We start from the raw sequence: 23,599 nt of genomic DNA, 5'->3' as shown, positions 1-23,599 counted from the left end.
AAGGCCATAATAACACCTCAGAGCAATTAGAACTCGCTCTTCTGGCCCCGCCTGCTTAGTTATGCATTCTTGTGGCTTTGTGCCCTGGATGAAATAACCGGGCATGCTTGATGGGAGCGCCTTCGAGCATTACTCCTTCGCGTTAAATTCATTCGTCAATTGCGAAGCTGTTGTTTGGGTTCGTAACTTATACTTTAGTTCACAGGTATTACTTGATGTGATGTATATATGATACAGAATTATGAAATGATAAGATAATGAATATTTAGTAGTATTTATTTTGTACTGACTTACGTATAGGAACTTTATACCCAGTGCAACACTACTAACCCTTTATAATTTCCTACAAACATTATAGTCTTGTCTATCAAATCCTAACAATTTCACATAACCTAACCGAGCCCCGCCCAATCCAGGCTGATCTAGATTTTCTTCATTCAGCCCCGCTCCTATGGCAACCAGACCCTAATTTGATCTAACTCTGCTTGGCCATATCCAACTCAGCTCAACCTAAACACAGCTAACCAAACAAAACTACACCCAGTTCAACACAACCCCGTCCAACCCGACCTGAATTAACTTAACCACACCTAACCTCAAGATGCGATCATATGAGTCAGCGTTATAATACGTGTGTTTATGGTCAGAATTAAGTACTAGATAATTATACGGTTGAACACACATCGTACTCTACCCTGCCCTGCCTCGTACCATCTTACTCCTCCCTGTCTTCCCCTGCCCTGCTGTATCCGACTCTTTTCGCACTCTGACCTGCACTGCCCCGCCCTGCCCTGCCATGCTTTGCTCAGTCCTGCCCTGGCCTGCCCTACTTCGTGCAGTCTTGCCCTACTTTGCACAGTCCTGCTCTGCCCTGCCCACCCCTGCTTTGCTCAGTCCTGCCCTGTCCTGCATGTCACACCACCTCAGTCGCACCTGTCTGTCCCCTCCCCACGCTCTATTCTCTCTCTCTCTCTCTCTCTCTCTCTCTCTCTCTGATAACAACAGCAACAACAACAACAACAATAATAATAATAATAATAATAATACAAAACATATCAACCACAGTTTAACCACAGTAATTTGGAGTGTGCCATTAACCACAGAAGAATGCAATAATTAGCCACGGAAATTAACCGGAGTACAGTTTTCAAAGCAACGCGAATGCCACAGCTAACCGCAGAACGAGACCGCTACCACAATTAGCCACAAAGACGAGATCGCTACCGCATTAACCACAGAGGAACGGAGCTATTAACCACAACCACTTCAGGTCAAACCGCATCTTAACCACAGTGTGTCTGTGTCGCATTCTGGGGGGAAGGGGTGTCTTGATAGCTTCCTCTCTCTCTCTCTCTCTCTCTCTCTCTCTCTCTCTCACTCACTAAAGAAAAGAGTGTGGTACTTTTTATTTCCTTACCTACACACAGACGTACATACAAACACCATTTAGTTTTGCACGCACACAAACCAACACGTAAGCGTTTTAACACACACACACACACACACACACACACACACACACACACACGTTCAGCGTATTTTATCGTTGTTTTTCTGAAACTTGTATATTTTGTTTTCGTATTTTCAAGCTGTGTCCCCGGGGAGGCTGAGAGGAGTAGGAGGAAGCAGGAGAGAATAGGAGGAGGGTAGGGAAAAAAAACGGGGAAACTGATATGAGAGAGAGAGAGAGAGAGAGAGAGAGAGGCGTTGTTGTGATAGTGTTGCTGGTGTCGGTCTGGCGCCACCTGTCTGACGGCTATCTGAATATTATCTCTAGATAGGGACGGTATCACCAGACAGCTGGGAACACGGCTCATAGGAGAGAGAGAGAGAGAGAGAGAGAAACAGCACCATGAGAGAATGAATGAATGAATGAAGGAAATGTGGGATTAAAGAGATATCAACATTTTCATGTCCATAATTAGCTCGCAAAGGTTATTTAGTAGCACTAAATTATTATTTTTTAATTAATAAGGAAATACAAATGTATTAACGATTATTACGTAAAAATAATAGTGCAAAACATCTGCCGAGTACATTGTGGCTGAGAGAGAGGGAGAGAGTGAGAGAGAGAGAGAGAGTGAGAGAGAGAGAGAGAGGGAGAGAGAGAGAGAGAGAGAGAGAACTCACATATCAGCTGACATCTGGCGACACGAAGGAACAGGTATACGATCGGGGGGAGAGAAGGGTAGGGATGAAGAGGATAGGAAGAACGGGAAAAGGAGAGAGAGAGAGAGAGAGAGAGAGTTTAAGGAAAGGGAAAAAGAGGGATAAATGGAAGAATATGGGAATGGCGAGGAAAATACCTTCATTTATTGGTCATTTTCTCTCTCTCTCTCACTGCCGCCTGTTAGATAAGCCATATCGTTGCGCGTGGTCAGGGAGGGACTCTTCACTGATAAAAAGAACAGCTGCATGGCTTCTGGGTACTCCAAATGTATCTATTTCTATCTGTCTGTCTGTCTGTCCATCTGTCTGACTATCTATCAATCTACTGTTTATCTGTCTGTCAAGATGGAGAGATGGCAATATCAGGCCAGGTCAATGTAAACAGAATATAGCAGTTTACTCCAGCCTATGAGAGAGGGGTGTGTGAGTTGGGAGCAGGGCTATGAAATGGCGGGGAACAGGGCGACGTGGAGGCGATTTGTTTGCGGCCACCCCGAACGGGATTGAGGCGTCTGACAATAGATGGGTAGATAGACTCCAGCTTACACCAGATGATTTTATTCAGCTATAGATATGAGAGCTTCAGAGAGATAAATCCGCCCCTATTAACCCTCCCATGCTCACGATAACTTTGATTATTCTACCTATTTATAAACGATTTTATTCATCCGAAATGAGTGACGCCAGCCTTCGCAAAATTTCCTCACCATATACTTCCTCCGTCCCTTTTATATCAATCTTCTGGTGAACCCTACATCACTGGGGGCTTCCTTGGCAACGCTTCCAGTTACTCAGGTTACTCGTCGTGTATTTTCTCGCACTTCTTCACGAACACCCTTAAATTCATCATCATCATCATCATCATCATCGTTCTGCCAGTAAATGGGATGGGAAGGATTGATAAACATGAACAGGGAAACACATAAAAATCAGAGAATTATTACCAAAATACCTAGTGAAATGCGACGTTAGCACAAAAAAAAAAAAAAAGGTGTTCTGGAGAAAGACAAGAGGCTTGGATATAAAGATAGAGATTCATAAACGGAGAGGTACATAGGTAGGTAGGTAGGTAGGTAGAGAGAGAGAGAAAAGGCCTCGTAGTGAAAGGGTTCGACCAGATTTCTGCTTCGGCGTCATCAATGGAAGAGCCTGTGATTCTGGAGCTCTAATCGGAGTTATCAGGGGAGGCACTCATAGTCCATGCACCACGCGACGCACAGCTGCTGTCTCCCTCTCACACACACACACACACACACACACACACACACACACACACACACATGAGGGATGTCAAGGTGTAAGGGTGTTTCAGTGTGTGTGTGTGTGTGTGTGTGTGTGTGTGTGTGTGTGTGTGTGTGTGTGTGTGTGTGTGTGTGTGTGCTGTTCGGTTAGATCAAGTCGAGTAGAAAGCTAGATTAGGTTATGCTAAGTTAGAGTAAATCAATCTTAGTTGGGTTTGGACAGATTAAAATTCTCTCTCTCTCTCTCTCTCTCTCTCTCTCTCTCTCTCTCTCTCTCTCTCTCACTGTCGTCACGTCGCCAGTGGGTATAGAGGATGGCGCCAGCGTCTGATAACACGGGTCGACTAGGCGGTTGTCTAATATACCAATTTATTATCGTTTGACTTGGCTCCTGGCTGACTGGGTGAGAGAGAGAGAGAGAGAATCATGCTCCTTGATGGTAGGGAAGAAAGTATCTATCTCTGCCTCTCTGTCTCTTTATCTAAACAGGTAAATATTCTATCTAACATATTCAGCCTGTATGTATTCATGTGTGTGTGTGTGTAGTCTAATTTTCATGTATGTGTACGTGTAGTGTAAGTGTAAATCTTCGTACACTGTCTCTAAACTGCAGGGTACTTATCTCTATGAACAGTTTATGCATCTGTTCAGTAGATGTGGTGTGTGTGTGTGTGTGTGTGTGTGTGTGTGTGTGTGTGTGTGTGTGTGTGTGTGTGTGTGTGTGTGTTACATAATTCCCTTGTACATATCTGTGTATTCGGGGCATCAGTGTGTGTAATCTATGTATGCATCAGCAATTTATGTGCACATCCTTGTGTGTACATATAATGTCCGTGTAAGCTTTTATGTGCGTAATGTACATGTTTATCTTAATTTACACCACACACACACACACACACACACACACACACACACACACACACACACACACACACACACACACACACACACACACACACACACACACACACACACACACACACACACACACCTGTCTACCTGTCTTACCCATAGTTACATAAATTGCAATCAGTTCCATTCATGCAGGTATGGGGGATGTAAGGTATGGTGAAGCTTTGGATCCCTTATATCTTCAACCTGTCTTGTTTGTAGGTTAGGAGGTTCTAGCGTCTATAGTCAGTTTGTTTTTACCTGGCAGAGATCCCTAACCCTTTTTTAATGCCTGTTGGTTTTTATATGTGGTACCTTTTTGGGGTGGGTATATGATTGAGGCGGGGTGAGTTGAGGAGAGGACGACCTAGTAGCAGAAAACAGAATGACATGGAGGCGATTCGCTTGTTGCCACCCCTTTGGGATTAAGGCGTTTGGCTACAGATAGATACAGATAGACATATTGCTTGCGAGGGGCGCCTTCACGTAGTGGCACGGATGTAACCGAGCGGTGGAGCTTCCGCGGACTTGCAAACATCCCTCTACTCCTTCTCTGTCCCGATACAAAAATGACTGGCTGCAGGAGGGTAACTCTAGCATGAATACACCGAGATCATGTTAAGACGACAATATGGCTACAAGAAGAAGAGACGAGAATTTCGGGCCAGGTTGGAGTGAGCTGATTATAGAAATACGTTTCAGCGTCCTACCTCGGCTGTACTCTCTCTCTCTCTCTCTCTCTCTGAAGCTTGCCTAAAACTGTCATCTTCCCATCTCTGACGTTCCATAACCCTCATCTCTCCATCTTGAATATTGAGTTGAAACAGTAGAATAACACCAGAGTGTGATGTCAGTCACGAGGAAGTGCTCTGGAAAAGATGTAAGATTCGCCTTTTTTCCGCATGGTGTTACGTGAAATAGATTGCAAAAGGACGAAAATCTAGGTGGAGTTAAGGTGAAAGGACGATACACACCTGAAGGGGGAAGAAAGGGGACCAAACGAACTCAAGGTAATATACAGTGACCCTTCCTGCCACTGACTGTCGCCACGGAAGGTCTGAAATGCAGGTGACGCGAAGTACACGCGTAGGAAGCAGGTAGTGTTCTTTATCGACCTGCCAGAACTAACCTGCCCTTGTTCTCTCTCTCTCTCTCTCTCTCTCTCTCTCTCTCTCTCTCTCTCTCTCTCTCTCTCTCTCATCTGTCCTATCTTAATTGAACCACATTTCCCATTTTATTCGCCACTAAATTCTGTACCTGAGCCCATTCCCTCGGCTCATAAGGTGGTCCCGGGTGTTTGTATTGCCAGGTAATTGAGACACTGAAATTTCAATTGTTTTCTGCTTTTCTCTGTACTCCGTTCACATTTACTAGGCGAAAAATTACCCTCTCCTACATCATTTCTGAGTTGCAGAGACCGAGTAATGCTAGAATGTGATGCTAGTCACGAGGAAGTGCTGTGGAAAAGATGCAGAGCCTGTTACTGAAAATGAAGGAGCTATACCGTACGTACAGAAGGTGCATTATCCTTTTACCAGAGAGAGAGAGAGAGACAGACAGACAGACAGACAGACAGACAGACAGATGTGCAGGCTCCCTTTCTCCGGCAGGCCACTATCCTTCTTTCATGAGACGGGTAATATCAGTGCCACCACGCGAAGGAGTAATGCTTAACAAAGGTAATTGTAAGTGAAGCAATACAAGGGAGAGAATGTGGTGCATCTATGTTAACTGCCCACTAAAAGCTACTGAATTGCCCACGACGTACCAGGTAGTGAGAGAGGGAGAGAGAGAGAGAGAGAGAGAGAGAGAGAGAGCTGCATAGATACACAGATCACACATACCCTTTGGTCCCATCGAGGCGGTCCGGCCTTAAAACTGATATGGTAAATAGAGAGAGAGGGAGAGAGAGCATGCTTGCCCAGGATGACGTTTTACTGACTATGTTCTTGCTATATCCAGATCAATTTATTAAACATATGTGTAACAAAAGGAGCTGACCCTTTCATGGCCGGAAGAACTCTAGGGCTCTATTCCAACTGACGTCACAAATCCTAATATAGCTGAGAGTAAATTATTAGAATGTAATTATTTTCGTCATTATCTTTATTTCAACTAGTGCCACACGGTTATATTTATCCAATTATTAACTTATTTATGAGTTGCTGGAGCCTTGCTGTTCATGGAAATTGTTTCAAATCTTCACTGTGATAGATTAGCCTTAAGCTGAAGAAAATCGTCTGCGTGATAGTATGCCGCCCTTCACCACAACCACTGCAACAGCCACCACAACAATCATCATCACCACAATCACAACCTTCACCACCACAACCAGTCAAGCGCCACACCTACGACCACCACAGCTGCCACCGCAACAGTTACCACCACAGTAACCATTACCACAATGACAACCTTAACCACCACAACCAATCAAGCATCACAGTTACCACCACTACAACAATAACCACAACAATCATCATCATCGCAACTACCACCAAAACCTCCAGATTTACATTATCAAGCACCACATCTACCACCACACCACCACCGTTCCACATTCACCACAATCTCCACCACACATTTTCCTCTCTGCTAATGGAGCGTGGCATACTGAGAGCAGACGGAGTATACCCGATATGATGGGTGGAAGATATGCTGTGATTCTGGCCCTGGAGTATGCTCTTATTTTTATAGACAGGCAGACAGACATCATAGATATACGTGCATTTTATACTCTCTCACCATTCCCCCCCTCTCTCTCTCTATCGCTCCCTCTCTTCGTAAATGCCTGTCTATCTAGCTATCTATCTGTCCACCTATCAATCTGTACACCTATCTGTCTATCTGTTCATTTATCTATCTGCACAGAGGGACGTCCAAGTAATTCTCCGTTACCAAAACATAACATTATGAATCACCGTATCTCTCAACAAGCATCACTATCTCTTATCTCTCTCAATTTTCTGATATCGCCGCTGACCAGCATTAGGGGAAAAAACGATAAAAGAAAAAAATCTGGACTATTAGCCAAGGTGACGATTCTTCTCCATCAGATCAGAATAATTTCGTGGTGGGTGGACGCCTCCATGCGGTGGCACTGAAATAACCCTCTTCTCCCCTGCCCGCCTATCAGAACATCTCGCAAATCCCTCCCTACCCCCACCCCATAACTGCAGAAGGGCGAGTACAGCCTGCAGTCCACGGGGTTCACGTTTCAGATTAACCTGGGGCCACTGAAACAAGAACATCACATGACTGGCACGAAAAATTATACGATGCCACCGAGTCGAAAAGGAAAGAAGGGATTGACGGAGAAGTAGATGGTGTGGAAATGAATTTTATTTTGTATCTGTCTGTCTATGTATCTCTATCTATCTATATATCTGTCTATCTATGTACCTATCTATGTCTGTCTATCTGTCTGTCTATCTATCTATTATTATTAAACTGGACGTCCAGATCATAGATATATTACACACCTTTGTCGCACTGATACATAACCATTCAATTAGACTGTAACCTTTTCATTCTGATGACGTATTCTGTTTCATTCTGGCTGCCACCTGAAGATTTTACTCTACTTAAGGAGTCCTTGTATAGTGAGTGCGTGAATCAAGGTTGTATTTAACCCTTGTAGATTGAAAAGTCTGTCCTAAACTGAGAGAGAGAGAGAGAGAATAAGTCACCGGATGAATTAGGTCAAGTTTCTTTCCAGCGAGTAACGCAGCATTAACGTAGAGAAGCCGTTGATATGAATCCTGTTGCACCACACCAACATCCCCCAATGACATCATCCTCGTAAGGTTTATTAATAGCCATTCCGTCATCCCTCTTATTTCTTATCGCTATCGCCCCTTATCTGGCTGCTAGAGAGAAGGGGAGGGGGTTCCTTCCCGTGGTGGCACTGATAAAAAAATGTCTAGGTAACTCCTCTGCCTGGTAACCTATCCCTAAGCTTCCCCCCTTTATCTGAGGGTGCAAGAGGAGGGTAACTTCAGCCTGCAGTCCACCGGGTTCACGTTTAGATAAGCCTGGAGCCACCACAACAGCAGCAATTCGTTATCTAGCTCAGTGGCGGCGGGTTATCGTGTGTTATCTCCCCAGCGGCAGCTCACACAGGTGGGCCAGCATCTCTGATAACGAGAGAGAGAGAGAGAGAGAGAGAGAGACCTGCTGGTGGTGGAAAGGGATGTTGCACAGATGAGCTTGAGGAATTTTTTTTTTTTGCCTGATTCCCCCCCTTCTCTCTCTCTCTCTCTCTCTCTCTCATCAATGCCTGTCTGTCTTTTTGTCAATGAATAATAATAATGATAATAATAATAATAATAATAATAATAATAAATTCCTCTGTTCTTTCAGATTCCGGTAAGTGTGATTCTCCATAACGCGTACAAAAGTAAGTTCAATTTTCCCAGTGTTCATCTGTTCAATTGTTATTTTAGTGGGTTGGTGAATATTTAATTTATGATATGAATTTCGGATGTATTTTTAAGCGGGTGTAACATGCATGCAGTACATACATGCATACAGTACATTCATACGTGCATACATACATACTTACATACATACCTACATACAGTTATACATACATACATATAGCCTATACATGAAATCATGTATACAAACATACATACATCAATACATACATGCATTCATATATACATACATGCATACAGACAGACAACCGTGGCGACAGACAAAAAATATATTGGATATAAAGAAATACGACGAATGAGTGGCAAACAGCACATGAGAGAGAGAGAGAGAGAGAGAGAGAGAGACCCAGTTAATTAGCTTTTTTACTCGTTTTATCGCACTAACATTCCTCGTGGGATTGCGAGCTTGCCTTAATATCTCTCATTTAATCTTACTTCCAATTATTCTAGTTTTTTTTATTTTTTTTATTTGTTTCAATGTGGTAGGTGGGGGCGCGCACCATCCACTCATTCGATGTAGTGCTGCTCTCGGGTGTCTGCCCTCTCCTCTCTTCCATCCTTCTTTCCTTCCATCCTCTTCTGTCTTTCTTTCCTTCATTCTTTCCTTGTCCTTCTGCCTTTGGGTGACTTTACACTCCCTCTTCTGTCTTTCTTTCCTTCATTCTTTCCTTTTCCTTCTGCCTGTGGGTGACTGTACACTGAGTGACAAGCCAAATAGTTTCCTGTACACCAGGAAACTGTTTTTTGCGCTGGGTGGTAACCATTTAACCAAATTTTGGCACCTGGTGGTTTAGTGGGTAATTATTGCGCTCCAGTCGGATTGAGCCAGTGAAGGTTTATATCCAAGGGGTGATTGGGGTTGATTGCTCATGTAATGCCACTCAGGGATGAGTGAGGCTGGTATCGAGACCAACTGCCTAGCCCCGGGCTCCTACGCTCCTCATGGGGCAATGTAGGATTGGATGATGGATGGATGGATATATTTGTTTCGTTTTGTTTTCTTATTTTATATGCTTGGCCACCTCCTTCCTCTCTCTCTCTCTCTCTCTCTCTCTCTCTCTCTCTCTCTCTCCACTTTGCTTTCAGCTTTTTCTTCCTTCCTAACTTTCCTTCTTTTCCTTCCTTAATCCACCTCCTTTACAACCACCTCTTCTCTCCCGATCCTCACTTTCTTCCTACACTTCCTCCCCATCTACTTCTTTTTTTCTTCAACTCTCCCTCCTTCCTTCCTCCTCTCCTCTCTCCCTCCCTCTCCCCTCCTTTTCCCTCCCCTCCCCCTCCTACGCTTCGTCTCATCTCTACTTCCTGTGTAAATCCTCTGCCCGTGAAATCAACCTGTCCCCTTTGTGTGGCGGCGAGTTTACCACGAAGGATTATTATACACAGACCAAATATATTGAAAACCCTTGTATTTCAAAGGGGTTTAGTGATCGTCGGAAGGAAAATATTCGCTCACCTGTGGACGAATGAGAGGGCCGTTTGTGTCACCCACCCCGATCGTCTAAGGAGCTGAATCGTCTTATTTCCGAGTGGAGGAGAGTAGTTTTGGATAGTCAGAAATTCTCCAGTGTCTCATATGATAAAGGTCTTTAAGTGTATCTGCTTATTAGCCTGTTGTCTGACATCGCATCCTGTGAGAGGCATCCAGAAAGAAAAACACCAGACACTGATATACGTCCTCATTTATGAACTTTTTTTTTTTTACACCTTACGAAACATCACCTCTCAGATACTTCCTGTCTTTATGCATATATTTGACACTTGGACTAACTCGTGTTCTGCCTCCGAATCACTCCCCCCCCCCCTCTACATCCTTTCTCCTATTTAGTTTCTCTCTCTCTCTCTCTCTCTCTCTCTCTCTCTCTCTCTCTCTCTCTCTCTCTCTCTCTCTCTCTCTCTCTCAATAGTATACTGTATTTCTTCTCATCAAGGTCTCACACTCACATTCTGTCTCAAGTTCTCTCTAATCCTATCCTTTCACCTTGCTTCCGTTTCATCTCATTTCGAGCGGATCTCTTCACGTGATGGCACCGAGAATACAACCTGGCAGCTCCTCTGAATGGTTCTATAAACGTCCCTCAGTTCTTTCCCTGTTCCGAAAAGAAGGATGGTGGATTTGCAGGAGTGGGGCAACTTCATCCTGCTGTCCACTGGGTTCACACTCAGATGGATTTCGGTCTACTACAACAATAACAACAACAAATACCATTACTACTACTACTGCTGCTGCCGCCGCCGCTGCCCCTGCTGCTGCGTCAAAAGCAAGACATGAAGGAATACAAGGTCAATGCGCACTCAAGCATCGTCGCAATAATCGCCAAAAATCATCACGAGATACTCGAGACTTCAATAACAAGTCGTCAAGGAACGCAACGCCAAGATTCGCTCAAGCGTGAAGACACCATAATCACCAAATAATCAAGGCGTCAAAGGAAGGATGTCAAGGAACAGATCATCAAGGAGGGCGTAGGGATCGAGACCGTATCCAACAAAGCACCAAGAAAACCAAGACGTGGAGGAACACAGCATCAAAGACCACCTTGGGATGGAGACTCAATAATCGTTAAAAACATCAAGACGTCAAGAGGCGCTTAAGACGTCAAAGGCAAGACGTGAAGGCTTAGACGAGGCCATGTGAGTGAGAGGTGCAGTACCCCCAAGGCAGGCATGCGTGGCAACCAAGGACAATACACAGACACCACGGCTCGTATCCATAAAAGGTCTTAGTGTAGTTACCATGGCCCCAGGATCAATCGAATCGTGAGCCTACTGAACTGCAGGCTTAAAATTATCCTTCTCCTCTGGTCCACCATCCTCCATATAGGTTAGGGAATAGTTAATGGACATTTATATATCCAGGTAATTGAGTCGCCAACCCGTGAATGCGTCCCTCTCGAGCGACCTTAGACGTAGCGTAAGATCAAGAAAGTTTATGAAGATCCCAGGCCTCACTCACTTCACTGAGCAGTTCACAGTAGAGAAAGGATACCAGTGAGGAAATGAAGAGACTTAGGGTTAAAGCCATAATTATCCAAGGAACAGGATGGTAAAGGTACAAATAATTAAATCGTAAATGGTGTTCCCAGGTGAGAAAAATCTTAAGCAACGAAAAAAAAGTGGTCATAAATCTGGTCATGGAACGGTCTTCTTTTCAGACTTTCCTTCACCGTGAAGGAATATTCGTTGACCACAATACGAAGGAAGAAACAAATGCCATGAGAACAGGGATAATTTAATGGTGTATATAAGTGACTTTTTATGAGTGCATTTGCGTATTTATGTACTAGAATTTTCTTTGCCTCCCTCCCCTAGCACGGGCCTTGCAGCTATGGCACTCTACCCCTCCCCTCCCCCTTTTGGCTCCTCTCCCTTAATACGGCGCCGCTGCTACTGAAGGCGCTGTTTGGAATGTAGCTTATCTGCCTCCTCGCCTGTCGCTCCTTCCCCTCTATGTGGCCTGTTTTAGACTCTGCTTTGGGCCGCATTCTAGGGGGCATATGGGCTTCGTAGCACCACACCCTCAGCGATTTAACCTGCCCATTGCACCATAACAACCTTTAGCGTGTTATTTCAGCACGATATTATTCTCTGTTATACCCTTCAAATCACGTAGATACCGACTTAGTTTACCTTCGTACCGCACATATTGATACTACTGTATATCGGTAATATACAGAATAAATCGCTAAGAAAAGGGTGCTACAGAGCCTCGTCCATCACTTAGAACACAACGCCTTATCTCTCTTTCTCTCTCTCTCTCCACACCTTGCGTCCCTCCCCTTCCCCCTGGCCTGCTTTAGCGCCGTGCTATTAGCGACGCCTGCGCTGGGCTATTATTCTCCGTGGATGCTTGTGGTGTAGACGCAGGTGGGGCTATTTTATTCCCAGGCGTAACTCAACCCACTTTTTATCTGGCCATCTGGCGTGCCGTGGCCTCGCTGAAGGTGTTACGCTTCCATCTCTTGAGTTTGGAGTGAAGGTTGTGGCGGGGGAAGGGGGTTGTAACGCATGGTAGGTGCCTGGCGTGGTGTTGCTTTGCTGTATCTGTATAAAAATTTCTTTCAGCTAACGCCTTCATTATGGTAAGTCTCCGTGGCTCATTAATCCGTCTCTCGGTACGAAATTTTAACCATATAGACAGTGGTACTAAGGAGGAGGAGGAGGAGGAGGAACTGCCAAATCGAACTTTATTTTCTTATTTACTCTGGCTATTTGCAGGAGATTTTTTCCACACTCAGAGAAACCCTTTTAGTTGGAGGGGCGAAGGGAGTTGTCTGCAATAAGAAATAATTATTATTTTTAGACTTACTGTTATTACAAGTTGGTCAGTGTCAACTAAGAATCAATATGCTTTACTGACATATCCACCCCACTCCATTATATGTAAAAAATAAAGAAAAAATACAAGCCACACTTACTACAATAATAGAGAGAGAGAGAGATACAGGGTTACACATATAGGCTACAAGAATTTAAATTCATTCTCCTATCTTTCACATTCTTGTTTCAAAGACGCTTCTATTAGAAAAAGTATGGGAATAAACATTAAATACCATACTCCATTAATCTATCAAGCCATAGATAGACAGAGTAGGTAGATAGGTAGGTAAGAAGGTAAATAGGTGAGTAGGTAGGTAAGAAGGTAAATAGGTAGGTAAGTAGGTAGGTGGATAACTATTCGCTGACAGATAATTAAATATTAAAGGTATGTTCTTTTACTCACTTTCCTTCTACTCATTCTCATTCTGTTTTTAAATATCCCCTTTCTGGAATACTAGATATGTGCATTAAATTTTCCCTCCTCCATTAAACTCCCAAGTTAGTATATATTTCTCTCTCTCTCTCTCTCTCTCTCTCTCTCTCTCTCTCTCTCTCTCTCTCTCTCTCTCTCTCCTCTCATTCCTTTTAGCTGTGACAATTATTCTTTGCGAGACGAGGGAGGAGGATTGAAGGATGACGTGGGTGGGGGGAGAGATTAAGCATTAGATAATGGGTTGTGCATTGGCATTTATCCATTTATCCAAGCAGTGACAGAGAGAGAGAGAGAGAGAAAACAAAAAAGGCTCTCCCCCATTTTGATCTTATTTCAAATCAGTCTTTCATATTATTTTAACAGCCCTTTCGAGAGGTTTATTAAAATTATTTCGAGATGGTGAGAACAGAGCCAGTCAAATGGAGGTATTATACACACGAATGGGAAAGCTTTTTATTCAGAAGATGCGGTACTTTTGGCCCGACATAAACCCACCTCAAGGACCAAGACTGTCTTTCCTTCAGAATTAACCATCTTCCATATAAAGTACAATTCTTCCTTCTCAACAACTCACCTTAAAACCAAGCCACAAATCAGAGACGTCATCGCAGCAGAGAATAATTAAGCCCACATCAGAATACTACTCATTCACCGGGGAACATAACTCTTTTCACACGTCACATCTAAACACACATTTCTCTCCCAGACTCTCTTCCTCTCTACAGTCCCCGCCATCACCCATCAACTTTCCCACTATTTTCCCCACTTCCTTGCCCCCTCCTCACTATGTCCCCCTTCCTTTCCCCTTCCTCCATTTCCTGTTCCCCATCCCTCCTACCCCCATCATCCCAGCCTCTCCCTGTCCCTCCATCCCCCCGTCTTTTCCCCCTATCCCCTCCTGCCTCCTTCCCATTTCCATCTCCCCATCCCAGCCTCTCCCCCCACCCATTGCCTATTCCCCTCTCCCTATTTCTCCCCCCCCCTCCTCCAATATCCCCGTACCCCCACCCTTGCTTTCCCTATCTAGTCTTTCCTCCCACTCCCTACCACCCATCTCCTCAACTTTCATTCCTCTATTTCCTCTCCCCACATCCCCTATCCCCCCTTAGCCCTCCACCATTCCCCAACCCCTCTCTCTCCCCATCCTCCCTATCCCCCTACACAGTCCGACAGGGAGAGTTTATGTGGAAGGAAGGAGAGTTTATGAGTGCTCGGGTTAGTCACTACATTAGCGAGGTATATCTGAGCTGCCATAAAGAACGAGTGCCAGGCCTGAGCAATGTTGGGGCCAGCTGCAGTGCCATACCTACGTCGCCTTAGTACCTTTTCCATAGCGATTTATTCTGCCCATTCCATCTCATTATCCTCGCCTTAGAATCCGTACGTCGCCTTGGCACCTCTTCCATAGCGATTTAGTCTGCATATTACACCTGCCGTACCTCACCTAGGCACCCGAAAGCTGAAGAATCGATAGGTTCTTATTGTTGGAGGCTTCGTAACATCACCTCCGTAGCGATTAATTCTGCACACTCCTCTTAAGTACTGACTTTCTGCATATCATCTCTATTTTTTCTCCAAAGATGCGTCGCCGTGGCACTGGGAATGGAAGGTGAGGAAGAGATAGGGCCATATTCGTAGCATTTCCTCCACAGTGATTTTATTCTGCATATCAGAGCTTAACTTTAACATATTACACCTCCTTTGCACTCGAAATGAATCGCCTACTGGATGGGGATAAGGTGACTGGAAATTGAAAAAGAGTTCAACCGAGATCATTATTTGGGGATCGGGTGGGACAGGAGGCTTGTGTGAAGGCAATGTCTCTGTTGTGAACCCCAGCTCTCAAACGTGAACCCAGTGGAGTGAAGGCTCAACCCTTCTGCATCCCACCATCCTCCTCTTAAGGGATAAGGAAGTAGTTGAGGGATGTATATATAATCAGGCAGTTGAGCTAGCCGGGTATATCGGTGCCACCACATGAAGGCATCTATCCCCAACACCTGTAGGGCATGAAGAACCTGCATCACTGCCTCGGATCTGCACACGGGAGGTCCCACGAAGGATATTGATTTTTTTTTTTAACGCTGATTTTCATTTTCACTTCGCACGATCCTTAAAATGTCTTCTTTCTGATACTGAACCCCTTTTAGGTGCAGTTTACAAACCACGGCGTTCTGCCCACCTCCTGCCTCAACCCGCGTGACAAAGGTGGTCTACAGTATATACGACGCTCCAATTCCATTCCGCTGGGAGATTTCTTGTGTGTTGTGGAGACGGCCCACACAGTGTCATCAGTGTTTCTCTCGTGTCTTTTTTTACCGAGTCTCTGTATGCAGTGAAAATAAATAAATGGCATAAACGAATACTGTATATTGAGGTTTAGTATTCTAGCTAAAAAGACTATGAAAGAAAGGGATATGAAACTTCCTATGCCGCTTAGTATCACATTTTTACAATTGAGTGCGCGAAGTTGTCAGTAACTCACATTTTTTTTTAGTGCTTTGTGAAGTTTGTGATGATAGAACTTTGCCAAACCTTTGTGTATAATTGCTGACTGCGCTGTGTGGTGTGGGATGGAGGCTAATTACATCTAACAGTTACAGGCTTCCATAAATGACCGTCGGAAGCTGGGGATCTTACTACATCTTAAGGGATTCAGTTTTAAGTAGACATTATAGTTTCATCACCTTAATTTTGCCCCGATTGTCGTCCTTTTGCAGCTTAGGCTAATTCACGTAAGTCAGTGCCAGAAAAAGACAGTACTTTGGCTTTGCATCCATTCCGTAGCACTTATTCGTGACTAGCATCATATTCTAGTGTTAATTGCTACAACTCAGTATGCAAGATGGAAAGATGGCAGTTTTAGGCCAGGTTAAAGTAAAAAGAGTACATAACACGTCACACAGATCACACGACCCTGACCTCATCTAACCTCACACATTTGCATATGATTAGATAACCCATACACCTGTTATCTGGTTTGGGGTCACGAGGGATTGACAAAGTTTATTTAGATGAGATCATGAAGGAAAAAAGGCACGTTTTGTAAGTCTCTCTCTCTCTCTCTCTCTCTCTCTCTCTCTCTCACACACACACACACACACACACACACACACACACACACACACACACACCGTATAAAACCGTCAGACTAATAGTGTCTTAAATGTCGCCTCCCATCAGAGTAATACACGTCTTAACGTTCCACCGCTCTTTAAAGGTGTCCGCAGGTCTATGTGGTCTCGGAGAAGGGCTAATATTATCTGCTCGTTTGTGTCGTCTTTTATTAGTTCGCTTATTTAAGTTGCAAAAACCATACAGATCTAAGGGAGTGCGCGCGCGGACGCACACACACACACACACACACACACACACACACACACACACACACACACACACACACACACACACACACACACACACACACACACACACACACACTGGAGAGGAGCTCCTTCACGGGATGGCATCAATATAGCTGAGCGACTCCGTTGCCTGGTAAACAGAATTTCGGGAACAAACTAACGAGCTGTTAGAGAGAGAGAGAGAGAGAATTATCTGGGTGTGCTATTTCGAAAGACTGGTTAACTTAAAGTGACGGAACAGTTTAGATGAAGAGGAGAGGTAGGAGGAAGAGACCGATTAAGCACTTCAGTTACACGACTTATTTTGTGATATTGCCATCAGACGGTTTTCTTCAGCCCAGGAGCAATTTATCTGACTGAAGGGGTTATTATAAAACCTTTGGTAACCTGTTTTAAATGTTATTGTTGTTGCGTCAGACGATTTTATTGTGATCAGAAGAAACTTTACGAAATGAGGGGAAAAGAGAAGACCTTTAGTATTTATTATTGTTATTATTATATTATTATTATTATGACTATTATTATGACATTATTATTATTATTATTATTATTACTGTTATCATTATTCTTATGATGATGATGATGATGATGTTCTCGCAGCTCTAGACGATTATATTCACCTCAGGAGCAATTAATAACACAGAAGGGATTTACCTACGATATATATAGCCTTCATTTACCTATTTTCCACATCTTAATCATGTTTCCAGACGATTTCCCTCGGCCTAGGGGAATTTTATTGACCAGAGGGGATTTTATACAACCTACATCAACCCTCTTCTTCTTAGCCACTCTCAAAAGCCGAATAAAATCGTCCCCAGGTGGCAGATTATAAAAGCCCATATCTCACTTAAGTTTGTTAATGGTCTGTTCAAAGTAAGGTGCCTGAACACTTTATATGAAGGAGTGGAGGTCGTAAGAAGAGGGAAAGACACCTTGAATGTCTTCTGAAATATAAGGCATATGAACAGTGTATATGGAAGACTGGAGTTCTTAAGAAGGATTAAAGATTGCCCAATGTCTTTATGGCCTGTTCAGCTTAAGGTGCCTGAACACTTTATGTGAAAGACTGGAGGTCGTAAGAATGAGGAGACATACGTGAGAGTACTTTAATTAAAATATAAAGTGTACGAACTCTTTGTACGAAGAAAAAAAAAAGTGTGAGATACAGGGTAGACAATACTTTACACTTTTTTTTTCAATTTACGATGCATGAACAATACATAGGAAAGAATGAAGGTCGTAAGAAGGGGGAGAGATAGGGCAGTTTAAGTATGTGTATTATTTTTGTTTTGTTTACACACCCATGCATCAAGGTACTTTTATTTTTGTTAATTCTTGCTATCTCCTGACGATATCATTTTTTCATTTTCTCTCTCTCTCTCTCTCTCTCTCTCTCTCTCTGTCATGGAACCACCACCCAAAACACCACTTAAAATCCCTGTTTCTAGAACCCCTCCAAGTGAAACCCCACCTCCTTGACCCCACAATCCCCTAACTGGAATCCTCCCCTCCCCCCCGTCTCGAACCCCCTCTTCCAGGACCCTCCCCCTCCCCTTCTAGAGCCCCCTTCACCTTCCAGACTCCCCCCCCCCCATGCTTCCAGACCATGCCCACACCGGTTGGTCTAGCATGATCAGATCTGCCAATGGACTGGTTCTATGAGAGGCTTGGATCTCACCCCCTATCAGTGCACTCTCTCTCTCTCTCTCTCTCTCTCTCTCTCTCTTAATTTCAGAGAGAGAGAGAGAGAGACGTCTATCCCACGTCCTTGCAGTGAGTCAGAACGGTGCCACATCCGGCCGGCCACACACACACACACACACACACACACACACACACACACACACACACACACACACACACACACACACACACACACACACACACACACACACACACACACACACACACACACACACACACACACACGATGGTCAGTGATATCTTTCATCGGGGTATGTGGTTTGATATGGTGTGTGTAAATGACGAAAGTAAGAGAACCATTATCTGATTGCAGATTTCAGTTGATTTTTCCATACATTTTATCGTCATCACCATCTTCATCGTCACCATCATCATCATCATCATTATCTTTTTCCTCCTCCTCCTTCTGCTCCTCTTTCATCATCTCATTCCCCTTCTCCTCCTCCTCCTCATCATCATCATCATCATCATGAGGGTTTTGTCACAGCATTCCCTGAAATGGTGCTCGAGAGAGAGAGAGAGAGAGAGCACAGATGGAGATGCAGGGTCCAAGTGGTGTTATTAGTGTGTTTAGTAGCACCTGGTCTCACACACACACACACACACACACACACACACACACACACACACACACACATTACCCACCTTTACCACACCTGCACCACCGCAGCTACATCTTCATAGTAATACGTTATCCTCATTTACCACACCAAGACTCCACACACCAAGCATCATCATCATAATCATCATTAATCATGTCATCATCATCTGTTAAGCATATCTTTACTACATATACTTTACTATCACACGCCTGCACCAGCACACTTATCACTGTAACTTACCTCTCTCTCTCTCTCTCTCTCTCTCTCTCTCTCTCTCTCTCTCTCTCTCTCTCGGCCTTGCTTCAGGGTCAGTTTTGATGAGTTTTTCCTGCCATCTCAGGTACTGTAGAGGGACCCCTTCACGTGGTGGCACCGATGTGACTAGGTGTCTCCGTTGCCTGGTAATACAAGCATTCCTCATTCTCTCCCTTTCCCCCCAAATAACGATGGTAGACTGCAGGAGAAGGGTAATTTCAGCCTGCAGTCCACAGGGTTCACGTTCAGATGAGCCTGGGGTTGCAACTACTACTACTTCTACTACTACTACTATTACTACTACTACTACTACTCTTCCTGTTCGTCTTATGAGCGATTTTTTCAACTGGGGGAGTTAGATATACAAAGTGGTTCGTAAATAACGCTCCACTAGACTCTCATTTGACGGTATGTGCTTCGTGGAGGGCTCATTCTCCTGGTGTGGGTGTGGGGGTGGCAGTGGGAGTAGGAAATGAATAAACGAAGCAGGATAGACACTGATAACGCTGACCTAGCCGTCCCTGGAGTACACGAGAAATCACCCACCAGAGTCAAAGAGGAGCGCTATGTATGTACCACCCTGTACCTTAGCCTTCATTAACCCTTTCGTAGACACACGTATTGAATTAAATTGTCTCTCGGTGGCAAGAATGAAGGACGATTTTGAAAGCTAATCCCCTGTAAATCGCCATCTCCCCCTCCCCTCATCAATATCACTGACCTTCTTGTTTACGAGTGGTGGGAGGTGGTCATTGACGTTTCATGCTGGGAGTGCGACGGCCAATCACCATAAAGAACGCTAACCGACCCACCCCACTCACAAGATGCATTAGACGTTGGGCTATTTAGTCCTATTTAGTCCCAGATTTTCCTTTTGCATTTGCTTTTTTTTTCTTACGTAGCTCAGGGGCAGGAAAAGACAATGCCAAGATCAGCATCCTTTCCATAGCACTTCTTCGTGACTAGCTTCATACTTCATTGATTATCTCTTGTTACAACGGAGCTTTTAGACCAAGTTACCGTAAAAGCAGCCTCTGAGTTAGAAGCAAATGATTAAAAAGCTTGATTTTGATGATAACTCCTACCACCTTTTTTTTAATGCAAAGAAGAAACAGCGGAAGGATACAACCCTGTAAGGTCACTCAATTCAAGAAAAACGAATTAAAGCAAACCCATGTTCTAGATTCGTTCATTTCGAGAGACCTAGATACACTGCGTTTAAAAGACAACTCTCGTATTCAATGCCAGCTAACGCCAGACGATTTTATTCAGCTGGGAGTGGGTCAGAGGTGCCTGAAGGTGTTAAGACCCAGTGGAGCGGAACACATGCCTGGTCTGCCTACTTTTACACACATCACAGCACTGGATGGGAAAGTGGACACATTGAGCTGGCCCTGTACACACACACACACACACACACACACACACACACACACACACACACACACACACACACACACACACACACACACACATTCTTTCTCTCTCTCTCTCTCTCAAGTTGAATAAATTAGTGTCCTTCACTTTAACCTGGCCTAAAATCGCCATCCCCCCATCTTCAGTGCCGAGCTGTAGCAATGCGTTACCGTAACACGAATATAATGCTAGTCACGAAGAAGTGCAATGGGACCGGTGTAGAGCCGCGCTATTGTTCTTGTCTATCACTGAGCTACGTGAAATAAGCTGCAAAAGGACGAAAATCTGGGCCAAGTTAGGGTGAAAGTACAGGAGAGAAAAATAAAAATGAAGTACTCAGACTGAAAGGGTTAACCTGAGCTAATCTGCCAGCGTTGAGTTAGTGTAATTGGGTTTAGGCGAGGTCAGGGTGTTGGTTGACCCGAGAGAGAGAGAGAGAGAGAGAGAGAGAGAGAGAGACTGATGGTAGGTGGATAGTTTAGTTAGCATTTTGTACTAGTTTTGTTATTGATTCCTGGTTATTATTCTCTCTCTCTCTCTCTCTCTCTCTCTCTCATTCCCAGTAAGAGCCCATTATAGACATGCACCTGTTAAACCAATGCACTAATCACCTAGGAGAGAGAGAGAGAGAGAGAGAGAGACAGCCAATTAGAGACCTGCAGTTGTTAAACCACTAAACTTATTACCATAGGGATGTGGGTGAGGGTCGCAAGTTCGATCCGGCTATGGAATTTAATGGGTTAGGGTGAATATATGGTTAAGTGTAGGGGAAGGGAAAGGGAGGGGGGAGGAGAGAAGGGGGGACGGGGGGAGGGTATGGAGGGGGGAGGAGGTGGGTTAGAGGGAGAGAATAGTAGGTATAGGAGGAATAGAGAGAGAGAGAGAGAGACGGAGGGAGAGGCGACAGACAAACATCCATACAAGCAGAGAGATATAGACAGATAGACAGAAAAGACAGACAGATAGACAGCCAAAGTGAGTTCAGAGGAAGTGTAAAGGTATGTAGGCTGTTCATAAGGTCACGGTTTCGATCCCCGGCCAAACTCAAGGCGACTGGTGTAGATGAAGCGAAGGTGGTGTTGTGGTGTGACGGTGTGGGCAATTAGGGAGATAAGTGGCTGGTATGAGGTGATTAGAACCCAATTATGGATAATGGGGTATTTAGGTGGTTGGGGTGGTTTATGAGATGGAGGGGGAGGTTAGAAAGAGAGACAGACAGACAGAGGCAGAGACACAGACAGACAAACAGACAGACAGAGGTGTTAGACACATACAAACATACATGCATACATTCAGGAGCACACACACACACACACACACACACACACACACACACACACACACACACACACACACACACACACACACACACACACACACACACACACACACACACACACACACACACACACACACACACACACACACACACACACACAGGAAGGCCGAATATTAAACGTCTCACAATCAACACCTCAATATTGACCGAATCAAATACACGTATCGGATCGTGGCTTCATCATTTTAATTCCAATATTTCTTGACTGATTTACGACTGGTTCTGTACACGTTTATGCTATTTTGGTGGTGGAGTATTGTCATTGAAGTCACATTTGTTATTGGGATAATGATTTTTTTTCTTTGGCTGGTTACCTTTGGGTCTAGCAGATGACCTGAGAGAGAGAGAGGGCGCAGGTGTGTGGCTGAAGTTAAAGCAATATTTCATAATAAGAAGAATACCTTAATAATTTTGTTGTTGCTGTCCTCCTCCTCCTCCTCCTCCTCCTCCTCCTCCTCCTCCTCCTCCTCCTCCTCCTTCTCCTCCTCCTCCTTCTCTTCTTGTTCAAGGAGACCAGTCACTTGCTTTTCCCCTACATTATCTCTTCATGATCATTTCTGTCACTTTTAATTCAGTTAATATTTATCCTCAGGGTTTTATTAGCATTAGTTACGGTAATAAATAACAATCGGCTTATTCTATATTTGGCCGGGACTCGAACTCGTGACTTCATGATTCCCGGCACCACTACTCAGTCAGGATGTTGTGATGGATGACGGATGATGATGACTGGAGCCATCCTAGTGCTAATGGATGAGGGAGTGTGATCCTCTCTCTCTCTCTCTCTCTCACACACACACACACACACACACACACACACACACACACACACACACACACACACACAGTAGTATCGCTGCGTATTTGGCAGAACAGAAATGAAAAAAAATATAAAAAAGAAAAAGAAACAAAGACCTGCAAACTCTACCGCTTCCAGAGAGAGCTGAATAGACTTTAGTATCTTTTAAGTTCGAGAAAGAGATGCAGACAAGATGGAGAAAAAATACGATGCTAGCAATAACGATAATGATGAAGATGAAATTGATGACACCAACAACGTCAGCAACATCAGCAGCGAGATAGCACGAATGACAGACGTGAGATGGAGTGAGAGGAAGCGGCTGACAGAAGCAGAGATAGCAGGGTGATAGTGGAGAGAGAAGAGAGAGAGAGAGAGAGAGAGAGAGAGAGAGAAATAAAGAATGAAGAGTCAATGAAGAATTAAAGAAAGCTAAAGAGAGAAAGAAAGAAAGAGAAAAACAGAGAGAGAGAGAGACGGACTCCCCACTCTAACTCCACTGGCGCCACATACTCGAATTCCATCTCCGATCTCCCCCACATCGTAATCGGCACTAAATCGGGTACGTAGGCGCCGAAGGGGATCACAGCCGACACCGCTAGACGATCCGATAGTCCCCCGATAGC

This window comes from Coenobita brevimanus, chromosome 60 (genome assembly GCF_032717465.1).
Source record: "Coenobita brevimanus isolate Jiangsu-jjx chromosome 60, ASM3271746v2, whole genome shotgun sequence".
NCBI classification, from domain to species: domain Eukaryota; kingdom Metazoa; phylum Arthropoda; class Malacostraca; order Decapoda; family Coenobitidae; genus Coenobita; species Coenobita brevimanus.
The sequence above is the reverse complement of the archived record's forward strand: the minus strand, read 5'-3'. Positions refer to the sequence as shown.